Here is a 10,656-nt window from a genome sequence, read left to right as displayed (position 1 = left end):
GATACAATTAAGGAAATAAACATTGATAAAAAATATTAAGTAGTAGAATAAAAATGGAAAACAATTGTATTTCATTGGAGGTACTTAGGATTTTGGAACAAGAATATTTATGTTAAAATCAATGTTCACAATCATTCTTAAAAGATATAAGATTATGACTACTCAATTACCATTTATAATTTAAAAAATAAAACTCTTTTCAAACTGCCTGGGAATTGTACTGCATTAAACTAAATTGATTGAAACCTGGATAAAAGTCTCCATAGCAAGCATGAATGTGAATAAAACACTGTATGTATGAACAATTTCTTTTGCACTTTGAAAATTGCATCGTTGGAGGAATATACATAAATCTGTATAAACAAAGCAACCATTTAAAAAAGTCATTTTAATTTGAATACTTCCTATAGCCCTTAAATTTCAATAGTTTCAGTGTATTAGGGAATCTATTAACATTTCGTCTTGTCAACTCTATCATATCATAATATATATTACTTCTCAAGGTAAAATAATAAAAAGGATCATTTAAGAAATGAGACACTCCTTAGAGACTAGCCTTTTAAGAGTGGCGTAAAATAAGTGTATCTGCAATAATTTCCCTCATATGGTCAACCACTGACATCTATTGGCAAAAGTAAGCAGGCAGGGTTTGGTTAACTTATGAAAGCAGATAAGATTTTTTTTTTAATTTTTTGTGGGAACATAGTAGATGTATATATTTATGGAGTACATGAGATATTTTGATACAGGCATAGTTTCATTTTTTCATGAATATTCACAGGCTTTTCATTCCCCTTATGCCATCCTTTCTCCCTAACTTCCCTCTCCCACTGAGTACTGCTTCCTTGACTTTTTATCTAGTGACCTCTGTCCAGTATTTTAATACTTCTAGACAATAATGCATTATCAAGTTGCCATTACATTAGCCAGCTTCTGGGGGTAACATATTTCATTTATACATTTAATAAATATTTTTAAGAATCTCTACATGCTGTAAACTGTTTTAGGTGCTATGATACAAAAGTAAACAATACAAACAAAAATCTAAGCTTACCTGGAGTTTTCCATTCAAGTAGTCAAGTAGTAAGAGAGAAAATAAACAGAAAAATAAAATAAATGGTATAGTATACCAGTTGGTAATAAGAGCTATTATATGTTATGGATAAAATAAACTGGGGAAGGGGGAAAAAACAATTAGGAAGGAGAAGCTGCAGTGTGTTAGCCATGTTAAGTGTACTGGTCAGAGAAGCCTTCATTTGACATTTAAGTAAATTAGGTGCTGTAGTAAGCCATGGGAATAGCTAGCTGGGGAAGGAATACTCAGAAAGAAGGAAAAGCAAGTGTAAAGATGCTTAGGAATAAGGGTGCTTGGACAGGTAGGAAGGCAGCAAGTAGACCAATGTGCCAAGAGTGGAGCAAGCAAAAAGTTGTGTAATGGGAAACCATATCAGAGAGGTGGATGGGGACATATTCTGTAGGGATGCTCAGGCCACTCCAGGACATGTTTTTTTTGTTTGTTTGTTTGTTTGTTTTTAGATGGAGTCTCACTCTGCTGCCCAGGCTGGAGTGCAGTGGCATGATCTCGGGTCACTGCAACCTCCACCTCACAGGTTCAAGCAATTGTCCTGCCTCAGTAGCTGGTGGCTGGGATTACAGGTGCCTGCCACTACACTTGGCTAATTTTTTTGTATTTTTAGTAGAAAAAGGGTTTCACCAGGTTGGCCAGGCTGGTCTCATACTCCTGACCTCAAGTGATCCACCCACTTCGGCCTCCCAAAGTGCTGGGATTACCGGTGTGAGCCCATGCCCAGCTGACATGGCTTTAACTCTGAGCAAGATATAAAGCCAAGGGAAGGTGTGAGTGGAAGAGTGATATGATCTGACTTGCATTTTAAAAGTATCCCGCAATTGGCCACACTGAGAATACACTACAGGATTAAAACCCGAAAAGCACAGAGGTAGCTCAGAGACAACTGTAGTAATCCAGGGAAGAGGCAGTTTAGGCTTGAATCAATATAATGAAGATAGAGGTGAGTGAGTAAAGACATGATTATATTTTGAAAGTAGAATCAAATAGGTTTGATAAGTGAATGGAAGGGGGAAATGAAAGAAAAAGAAGGAGAAAAGAAAAAGACTGTTAACAAAGCCAAAATTATGTCCTCTCTGCAAGTAAAGAAAAACCATAATGGGAAAGCCCGAGATTATTCTTTACTTTTCTGCACTTACATATGTGATAAGTTAATATAATAAAATAATCTTGTAACATTCTGAACTCAAAGGCACTGAATTACTTTTTCATAAGATTTTTATGGCCATGGGTGTTACAAATGGAAAAGTCCATTATCTTTTCAAGTATATTTCAGATACATTACAAAACACACGATTTGAATTTATTGTAACACTATAGTATTGAATTGTTTCCCATGAGCGTCTGATAAATATGTTTTCCAAAGCCTCTTCCTCAAGTCATAAGACATTAATTATTAGATCCCCAATTAACTATAAAATTCTAATTGATAAGACTACTTAGAAAAAATATGATATGGTATTCTAATTAGAGCATCAATACTATATCCAGATTTAAATCACTAAGGAGGTATAGACCTTCAATAACATATTTCAATACTGTTTGTAATTTGGATGCTTGATTTATTTCAAAAGTGTCTGTTGGCTAAGTTAACTGATAGCCACCTCTGCATCAATTATGAGATCCGGACATGCAATCAGCAGCTCCACATGAGACACTCTGGGTGGCACACTCTAATTTCCTTGTATTTCCTCCAACTCTTTTTATATATCTAAAATTGGCCATATATCTTCTGGCAAGTTATTGCTTTATCTACCATACACAGAACTTCTTAGAACAGTTCTAAAGTCTATCCTTCAAAACATTTTCTTGAACTTTTTGGCAAAATAATTTTTATTCAAAAATCTATCTCTTTACTGTTTTTATTATACCTTTTCTTTTATGATATTGTTTCCTTAGACAATCCAAATTCATTCTTTCCTCACCCCGACCACTATATTCACTTTAACTATATGTGCTTAAATTATTCAATTCTAAGTGAAGCTACCTTAGAAATCAATAAACTTAGTTTACAGAGTACTTCCTATGAAAATAATTGTTTAAAACTGTAGTGTATATGTGCATGTGTGTGTAGTCTTGTAAGAAGCATTCACATTGGGCACATGTACCATAAAACCTAAAGTATAATAATAATAATAATAATAATAATAATTACAATAAAAGAAAAAAAAAAGAAGCATTCAAATTTCATTTTTCCTTTCTTGTTTCTGACCTTCCATTTCCAATATCCTTTGCCTCTCACTGGTTTGTGAATGTGCCCCTTCCCTACATCTGAAAATCTTTCAGCCTTCACCATTCATTCTAAGAATCAGCAATATGTTACATTTTTATAGAACCTTTCTTCCAGGGAACAGAGAGTGTTTCATATATATTACCACATTCATCCTTAAAATTTCTCTCACAACACCCATAGCCCTGCTTAAACTATGCTTCAGTTGAAACCTCAATCTGTATCTTTAGTTCTTTCTTCTTTGACTGCCTTTCCTATAAACTCTGTAAATCACATTTTTAGAATCCTGCATCTGTAGAAAATATGCATAATTCTGTCATTCAGGTGACCTTTCTTTCTAACCCTGTGCTCAGAATTCACCATTTCTATTTCAAAACTTTGCCACAGGCTAGCTAGCAGGCTTTAGGTTACTAAGGTCTAAATACTTCTCTCTGTAACTTCACTTTTTCTTCGTAATAGTGAAATAATCTGACTTGATTATCATACTGTGATTACCTCCTTTTTTTAACTACGTCACTTAAATTTGCTCTAAACTACATTTGTGTCCCTTTTACACTTGACCTTAGCCAAAAGGCTGAGAAGTGATTGTGTATTTTAAATGTATTTTCTATTTTCAATAACGATTAAGAGAATCATCTTCTAAATTTTATTTTTATGGTCATATGAAATTTAAGTATTAAAATAGTTTCCTTAGCAGTAATAGCTAACGTGTTAATGTTTACCACGTAGTGATCACTTTGATAAATGCTTAGATGGTACCTCATTTAATTCTTAGTGTAATAGGTATAAGAACTCAATCCTATTTTCAATATATTACTGAGAGAAAAATAAAGGGTTTTAAAGGTTATCTTGCACAAGAATGTACATAGTGTGTAGCCGAACTCAGACTTTGACTAAAGTAACCAAAGCACATCCCTATTTGTCATTTCTGTAAACATTTTTTCTAAACAATTACCATAAATTGAGAGTTTTTAAAAAAACCTGCAACATTACTTTTTCTCAGAATTTACCAGTTGCCTATAAAAAACACTGTATTTGGTAACTTAGCTTTAGATTTGAACTGGTTCAGAAAAGTAGTATAAAATCTGTTTACTTGGACTAGACTACCACTACTCATAGGTTAAAAAAAAATCAGACTTAAAAGTAAGTCATTACCTCTAATCAGAATTAAAATAATTCATTACATTCAATATGCATTTCAAAATGAAATCAAAATCATTACAGAGAACTTAAGAAGTAAGAGCTATTATTCCATAGAGGATTTGTTTTCTATTTTTTTCCCTGAGCTATCTAATGCCCCATTTTGTTTTTGTTTTGTTTTGCTTAATGAAATGGCATATTTATACAGTCATGTATCGATTAACAAAAGGGATACATTCTGAGAAATATGTCATTAGGTGATTTCAATGTATGAACATCATGGAATGAACTTACAAACCTAAGTGGCATAACCTACTACACATCTAGGCAATATGGCATAGCCTATTGCTCCTAGGCTGTAAGCCTGTACACCATGCTACTGTCCTGAATACTGTAGGCAAGTACTTGTATATCTAAACATAGGAAACGCATAGTAAGATTGGAAAGTACTATAATCTTACAGGATCATCATCATCTATGTGGTTCATTATTGACTGTAACATCATTAGGAGGCACAGATCTGTATTAGTGAAAGCTAGTCGGTTACATATGGCCAAATTTATTACACAGTATCAGCGTTTCCCATTGATTTATTAATTCTGAGAAATTGATCAAGATTTCTATGTGAATGTTTCTTCTCATGAAGCTTACTGTTCTTCAGTCATTTTGTGTAGCACAAGAGGGACATTAAGTATACACACACTGAGACAAAAAGAAAATAAATAACATAACTTTCAAAATTGTTTGGGTAAAGCTAACAATTATGCTAAATATTTTCCTTTATAGATGTATCACATTTCAAATACTACATACATAGCATATATTTAACAGAGTTTAGTAAAATGTCAAGTAAACCACTTAGTAAAGCAATATATTTCTTCCTGCAATAATACTTAAACACATTTGAGGCTATGTGAGTAGTAAACAGTTAATTATTTGCACTAAAACCCAAAGGTCGAGAGTTAAAATGTGACAATCTATTGAAGTTTTTGATATGCCAGTGTTACAGCATAGAAAACAAAACGTATTCAATAAATTAATCATTAATGCATCTAGATCGTAAAATAGGATGGGCATTAAAAAGATCTCACCGCAACAGCTGATGTTTCATTGATACAGGAAAGGCTCAAATAATCTGGACAGATGAAGTGGTTGTATAATATTTTCCTCCTTCACCACTTCAAGTATATCTGTCCAATTTTAGGCCCATTACTTTAAAAAAGAGACCATAGTTTGATAATTTCCCTTCACTATCTGCTTGACTTGATAAAGATGTTGTTTATACATTAAAACTTATGTCTTTATTAGCTGAAATCATAAAATAATAGTATGTAGCTTTTTAGTATTTTTTTCTTTATTATTATTATTATTATTATTATTATTATTATACTTTAGGTTTTATGGTACATGTGCGCAATGTGCAGGTAAGTTACATATGTATACATGTGCCATGCTGGTGCGCTGCACCCACCAACTCGTCATCTAGCATTAGGTATATCTCCCAATGCTATCCCTCCCCCCTCCCCCCACCCCACAACAGTCCCCGAAGTGTGATGTTCCCCTTCCTGTGTCCATGTGTTCTCATTGTTCAATTCTCACCTATGAGTGAGAATATGCGGTGTTTGGTTTTTTGTTCTTGCGATAGTTTACTGAGAATGATGATTTCCAGTTTCATCCATGTCCCTACAAAGGACATGAACTCATCATTTTTTATGGCTGCATAGTATTCCATGGTGTATATGTGCCACATTTTCTTAATCCAGTCTATCATTGTTGGACATTTGGGTTGGTTCCAAGTCTTTGCTATTGTGAATAATGCCGCAATAAACATACGTGTGCATGTGTCTTTATAGCAACATGATTTATAGTCCTTTGGGTATATACCCAGTAATGGGATGGCTGGGTCGAATGGAATTTCTAGTTCTAGATCCCTGAGGAATCGCCACACTGACTTCCACAAGGGTTGAACTAGTTTACAGTCCCACCAACAGTGTAAAAGTGTTCCTATTTCTCCACATCCTCTCCAGCACCTGTTGTTTCCTGACTTTTTAATGATTGCCATTCTAACTGGTGTGAGATGGTATCTCATTGTGGTTTTGATTTGCATTTCTCTGATGGCCAGTGATGGTGAGCATTTTTTCATGTGTTTTTTGGCTGCATAAATGTCTTCTTTTGAGAAGTGTCTGTTCATGTCCTTTGCCCACTTTTTGATGGGGTTGTTTGTTTTTTTCTTGTAAATTTGTTGGAGTTCATTGTATATTCTGGATATTAGCCCTTTGTCAGATGAGTAGGTTGCGAAAATTTTCTCCCATTTTGTAGGTGGCCTGTTCACTCTGATGGTAGTTTCCTTTGCTGTGCAGAAGCTCTTGAGTTTAATTAGATCCCATTTGCCAATTTTGGCTTTTGTTGCCATTGCTTTTGGTGTTTTAGACATGAAGTCCTTGCAGAGACACAACAAAAAAAGAGAATTTTAGACCAATATCCTTCATGAACATTGATGCAAAAAATCCTCAATAAAATACTGGCAAACCAAATCCAGCAGCACATCAAAAAGCTTATCCACCATGATCAAGTGGGCTTCATCCCTGGGATGCAAGGCTGGTTCAATATACGCAAATCAATAAATGTAATCCAGCATATAAACAGAACCAAAGACAAAAACCACATGATTATCTCAATAGATGCAGAAAAGGCCTTTGACAAAATTCAACAACCCTTCATGCTAAAAACTCTCAATAAATTAGGAATTGATGGGACGTATCTCAAAATAATAAGAGCTATTTATGACAAACCCACAGCCAATATCATACTGAATGGGCAAAAACTGGAAGCATTCCCTTTGAAAACTGGCACAAGACAGGGATGCCCTCTCTCACCACTTCTATTCAACATAGTGTTGGAAGTTCTGGCCAGGGCAATTAGGCAGGAGAAGGAAATCAAGGGTATTCAATTAGGAAAAGAGGAAGTCAAATTGTCCCTGTTTGCAGATGACATGATAGTATATCTAGAAAACCCCATTGTCTCAGCCCAAAATCTCCTTAAGCTGATAAGCAACTTCAGCAAAGTCTCAGGATACAAAATCAATGTGCAAAAATCACAAGCATTCTTATACATCAATAACAGACAAACAGAGAGCCAAATCATGAGTGAACTCCCATTCACAATTGCTTCAAAGAGAATAAAATACCTAGGAATCCAACTTACAAGGGATGTGAAAGACCTCTTCAAGGAGAACTACAAACCACTGCTCAAGGAAATAAAAGAGGATACAAACAAATGGAAGAACATTCCATGCTCATGGGTAGGAAGAATCAATATCATGAAAATGGCCATCCTTCCCAAGGTAATTTATAGATTCAATGCCATCCCCACCAAGCTACCAATGACTTTCTTCACAGAATTGGAAAAAACTACTTTAAAGTTCATATGGAACCAAAAAAGAGCCCGCATAGCCAAGTCAATCCTAAGCCAAAAGAACAAAGCTGGAGGCATCACACTACCTGACTTCAAACTATACTACAAGGCTACAGTAACCAAAACAGCATGGTACTGGTACCAAAACAGAGATATAGATCAATGGAACAGAACAGAGCCCTCAGAAATAATGCCACATATCTACAAGTATCTGATCTTTGACAAACCTGTCAAAAACAAGAAATGGGGAAAGGATTCCCTATTTAATAAATGGTGCTGGGAAAACTGGCTAGCCATATGTAGAAAGCTGAAACTGGATCCCTTCCTTACACCTTATACAAAAATCAATTCAAGATGGATTAAAGACTTACATGTTAGACCTAAAACCATAAAAACCCTAGAAGAAAACCTAGGCAATACCATTCAGGACATAGGCATGGGCAAGGACTTCATGCTTTTTAGTATTTTAAGTGTCTTCCACATAAGCTTTGAATCGTTGAAACTAAAGGCTATAATCCGGGCAGATGTGAAACTAAAGACAAATTTCCTATGCAAACATGCATACCATACGAAAGCCATGCAAATACTGCCTTCAGAAGAAAAATAAAGGCTTGTTTTATTTTTTTCCCTCAAACTGAGCTACTTTGTCAGAGTACAATTGCAAAGTAAAGATTTACATATTTTTGACTGAAAAAATAATTTCCATACCACATGTATGTGATTTCACAATGTGAAGATTTTAGGACACTGACAAGAATAGGTACCAGGTCATTAAAAAAAGAGACTCAGATAGTCAGAGTTACTGTTACATTTATTATATATTTGATAGAAACACCACCAAAATTCTTCAAATTAAAACTAACTAAAATCTAAATACCTTGATTATGGAATGGATTCAATGGCATTTAGATATTAAACTTAACCTCAAAAATAATGTGGTTATATGAAGATTGTGTAGAAAAGAAAAATATATGGTAGAGAGTATGTTAATATAGAAAAGTTACCACTTGGAGAACAATTCATCTGAAAGAAGCACAGATTTTCTCATCTATCCTGTCAACAAAGAAGGAATCAAGAGAGCAAGGACAGTGATTTCCCCTGCATTGCATTTGTGTGAGTATAAAGAGATTTAAGGTTTATTATATAAATGAACTTGTTACAAAGATTAAATTGATGACATTTAGAGATAAAGATGCCAAATATTAGATCCTATTCATCAAACTCCGAGTTTGGAATCATAAAAAGAAAAAATTTTACTAGCTATTCATTTGGTAACATTTGCACAAAATAATATATTATCACAGATTGTCAGAGAACTGACACTTTGCCAACTAGTTTGATGCAAATTTGTAAAAAAGATGAACAAAGGATATCAGACTCCACAAGGGGGGAGAGAAAAAGACAAGACATAGGATTATAGAACCCATAGAATTTTACAGCTAGAAGAAATGTAAAAAATATATATATCTCATACTTTTCTCATATCCTTTTGGAAAAGCAACTAGAACAAGTAATAATAACATCTTTCTCAAGGACACACATCAGGTGGCCAATTACCATACCTGAAAGTAATGAATTATATAAATAAAGAAAATGTGAGAAAGATGTTATATACAGCATACAAAAGCACATTAAATATAATATTACTATTTTTATGTCTTTACTTATATATGGTTAAATGACTTGAGTAGAACTTGATAGGATAAAAGCACTACTTCAACAATGTTTAAAGTTTTAAAGATATATTTCAGTTAGTACTTTCACTATTCTTCAAATTTTATTTTTAAAATAATTTTGAAAAATGCATCTTCATACCACCCTAAGTAAAGTCTTATTAACTTATAACTTATATTAAGTTCTCTAAAATTAGTTTATATAATTTTAATTTGTAATTTTATTAAATTTTTAGTCAACATGTGCATTCACAACTCAAGATGAAATGGTTGTTACCTTGTTTTGGCATTTACTAGTACATGTATTATAGTTTATGTATAACATATTAGTGGTTTGTACCATGCCCTAACACTTATGACACCAAATGCTGGCAACCCTTTCTCCTGCTTTCTAAAATGTATTATAGTCTAAAATATTAGTAAATATTAATATATTCATCATATAATTGCCTTTTTAAGAAATCAATATAATATCCTGTTATTTTTAGACAATGTCAAAATATTGCGTTATCTAAAAAAAACCTAGTCATTAAACTTAGAAATGTCAAGTACACCTGTGAATTTGTTAAGGGGACACTATAATTTTCTATCTGATTTGAAAATAAATCAAGCAGCCACAGCATTCTCGAAGTAACACTATTAATTACTTCTGCTAATTGCCTCTGAGCAATTGGGAAAGAAGTAAAGCAATCTCCTCTGGTTTGATTTGAAGGACATCACAGGATCTCACCCCATCAGACTGCCTCTAACATTCCCTCTCCTTGGGGCTAGACTCTATCCCTCCCAGAACAGCAAAATCTGCCAGAAGTTTTACGCTGAGCTCAACTCTCTGTTCAGGCCCTTATGCGATGTTGTCCTCGCCCAAGATTTATCTCCCAGCAGAAAAACAGGGAGAATGTTGTATCTAAAGGAGAAATTCCTAGGTCAGATATCATTTACTTTTTAATTTTGGCTTAGTCTGTCTTTATTGATGGGTTTTATCATTCAGGGGCCATTCTAGGACTTAAAATGATATTGATTAATCTTCATACTCATCATTGCTCAAGCTTGGAGGAAAAAAAAATGTCTATTGAAAGAATAAAAAACCCTTTTTATTCAACAGTTTTTTGAAA

At 33.9% G+C, this 10,656-nt stretch overlaps 1 protein-coding gene across 1 annotated transcript in view; it reads left to right on the top strand.

Moving 5' to 3' along the window:
* The first annotated feature begins 8,870 nt into the window (after positions 1 to 8,870).
* Positions 8,871 to 10,656, top strand: part of RGS21 (regulator of G protein signaling 21) — a 51,429-nt gene continuing 49,643 nt past the window's right edge. The window contains exon 1 of the mRNA XM_002809683.2: positions 8,871 to 8,984. The gene's annotated coding sequence lies outside the window, so the exon portion shown is untranslated. The remainder of the gene's footprint in view (positions 8,985 to 10,656) is intronic.

The sequence above is a fragment of the Pongo abelii genome, chromosome 1 (genome assembly GCF_028885655.2).
Source record: "Pongo abelii isolate AG06213 chromosome 1, NHGRI_mPonAbe1-v2.0_pri, whole genome shotgun sequence".
Lineage (NCBI taxonomy): Eukaryota > Metazoa > Chordata > Mammalia > Primates > Hominidae > Pongo > Pongo abelii.
Note: the sequence above shows the minus strand (reverse complement) of the source record. Positions and strands in the feature narration are given on the sequence as shown.